At 60.1% G+C, this 2,789-nt stretch overlaps 1 protein-coding gene across 1 annotated transcript in view; it reads left to right on the top strand.

The window, feature by feature from the left end:
* Window positions 1-2,789, top strand: part of LOC104525865 (sarcalumenin) — a 14,926-nt gene that overhangs the window by 8,080 nt on the left and 4,057 nt on the right.

The raw sequence follows: 2,789 nt of genomic DNA, 5'->3' as shown, positions 1-2,789 counted from the left end.
GGGAGCCAGAGCTGGCTCCTCTCCCTGCCCGTCCTGCTCAGGGTGCGCTGCCAGATCCCCTGGGAGAAACAGGAGATGGGACATGGGCCAAGAAGCACCAGCCAACACCCAGTCCTTCCCCGGGTCTGATGCTGGGCTATGGGGACAATGTCCCTGCTGTGATACGAGGCAGGGAAATCCCATCTCCTGGCCCTCGTGTCCTACCCCCACAGCCCCCACTGCCAGATTCTGCCAAAACAAGCTTCTCCACATCCCGTTCCCGGACGCACCGGAGCTCTGCCAGCACCCAGAGGGCCTCTGGCGCCCTGTCGTGCCGGTGTGCCAGCAGCACAGAGGGTTGGAGATATTTATAGCATATTTCGATAGCTGTCTTATCTGCATCTCTAGCTGCAGGCACACACACGTGTGCGCGCGTGCTGCTCGTGTGGGCGTCCGAGCACGGCGCCGAGGCAGGAGTGGGCGCCCGAGCACGGCGCCGAGGCAGGAGCAGGCGGGCTGCAGCCATGTGTGGCTTCTCCCTCCCTCTGCGGGCACACGTGCTGTGCAGGTACTCGTGGCTTTTCACGTGGCTTTTCACCAGGAAGCTGGCCAGCCCTCCAAGGGCTGCTGGGCAGTGTCGCCGTGCCGTAGGCAGAGTGATCCGTGGTGTTTGGGGTACAGGGGTGGGGTGACAGCGTGGGCAAGGCTGGGAGAGTCTCCCCAGGTGTTTTAACCTTCCCAGGTGGTCTGAGGACAGAGCAAGATCTTTGTGGCTGTGGCTCAGTCTGAATAAGGAGAGGAAGGAGGTTTTGCTGTGTCCTCCCCTTTGCCTTGCATCCTCAGGACAGACTTGTGCTATGAGGTGATACCAGGCACTTCTGAGGACAAGGAGGAAGAAGACCCAGGCCAGGGTTAATCCCAGCCCCAGAGCAGCAGTGCTCTCACCCAAGGGCAGCCTGGCATTACAAGTGACTTGGAAAAACCTCTGAGAGAGCCACTGCTCTAGGGAAAAATCTCTTTTGGGGCATTTGAATTGCTCCTACCCCCAGAGCTGAACAGTCCAAGACAAACGCAGGCTCTGAGGAGGGAGACATGACCATCCTGGCCTTGTCTGCCAGGTGCTTTGCTGGATCGCAGCCTCTCTTCACCCTGCAAACCTGGCAGCTTAGAGAAGCTGTGCTTTGAGCTGCTGTGAAGCAGAACCACAGAGGAAGGGATGCAAGGTTTGAGGAACCTCCTGCTCATGGACAGGGCCTGATCACGCGCCAGCGAGCTACTGCTTCTGCCAAGGCCATCAGGGTGTGTCTGGCTCCAGCTGGGATGAGGTTAAACCAGGATGAGGTTGAGCTGGGATGAGGTTGAGCCGGGGAGTGAAGCAGGCTGGGCTGGGAGCGAGCAGCCACAGGGTGGCTGGAGAGAGCCACCATGGTGGAGCTGCCGCCATCCCTGCCTGCAGCTGCCAAGGACTGGCTCTTCTCCCCTGTCCTGACCCTCAAGGTGACCCAAATCGGGGTCAATGTAGCAGGGACAAGTGCCAGGCCAGCACCCTCCTGGGTGGGAGATGCTCTCTGCTCTCCCAGCCCCTGGGCAGCAGCGAGGAGGATCCACGTACAGCCTCATAACCTCAGAGCTGCTGTGCTACACGGAGAGCTGCGAGGATCCTGCACCTGGGGTGCCAGCACCCCCTTCCCAAAGCCCATCTGGGAATGGATGAGTGGTCAGTGAGGTGGTGTGGAGGTCGCCTGCATCGCTGCACAGCCGGGCAGAGGTGGGGACGTGAAGCTGGGGCGCGCAGGCTGCGTTCACACAGCCACGCCTGGCCAGGGACCTGTTATGAAAGAGCACATGGGGACCCGCCTCAAACCTCTGGCACAACATCACAGAGGATAATAATGATAATAATAATAATAATGATCTGAAACCCAATTAATGCCGGCAAGCCAACGGGGCAGCAGTGATGGAGTGGCGCAGAGGAATGATTAATAATGAAAGTCTGGGGTTTCAACATCTGTTTTTGTCCTGCGTGAGAAGACAACACTGGATCCCTGTGGCTCACGGGCAGCGGGCAGTGGACAGGGCTGTCCCCCTGGTTGGGATGCAGCTGCCCTGCTTTGGGGAGGAGGGATGAGCTGCACGGACCCCTGTGCCCCATGGAGAGATGTCCCCAGCCCATTCCCTTCCTCAGCGGTGACTTGGTGGCCCCGCAATGGGCAGATGCAGGCAGGAGGAGGCTGGCACGCTCTGACTGACTCCTGTGCCCGTGGTTGGATGGGTTCAGTGTGGAGCCACCATGCAGGGCCCTCCGGCACCTTTGGGAGTGGGAGCTCAGCACCATGTGGGCTTTGCAGCTCCCCTGCCTGGGAGATGGATCTCTGGCTTGCTGGAAAGCTGCTGGCTCCCCACGGAGCCACGGGGTCTCTCAGCCACCACAGGGAAAATAGCTGTGCCTTGGGAGTGGGGCTGAAGGGAGGGTGTCAAGGGCAGTGTGGGTCCCCAAGGGCACCTCCCCAGTGGCACCGAGCCCCTCAGCACCAGGACGGACCCTCTCCCACACTGAGTGTGGGATGGGGATGGTGGGAAGAGCGCTGGGCGCATCCCCACCTTCAGCAGACACCCCGGTGGCTGTGCTGGGCTGATGCCACGGCAAGGTGGCCACAGCTTGCTCTGCTCTCTGCCATCTGCCACCACGGCTCTCCTGGCACCATTTCCTGCTCAAGTTCATCTGGCTACATCAGTGCTGGTACACAAGTGGGGACAGGGAAGGTCTCACCAATGGGAACTCAACTCATCCAGTTTTTACTTCCATGTCT

The sequence above is a fragment of the Antrostomus carolinensis genome, unplaced genomic scaffold (assembly GCF_000700745.2).
Source record: "Antrostomus carolinensis isolate BGI_N321 unplaced genomic scaffold, ASM70074v2 scaffold36745, whole genome shotgun sequence".
NCBI classification, from domain to species: Eukaryota; Metazoa; Chordata; class Aves; order Caprimulgiformes; family Caprimulgidae; genus Antrostomus; species Antrostomus carolinensis.
Note: the sequence above shows the minus strand (reverse complement) of the source record. Positions and strands in the feature narration are given on the sequence as shown.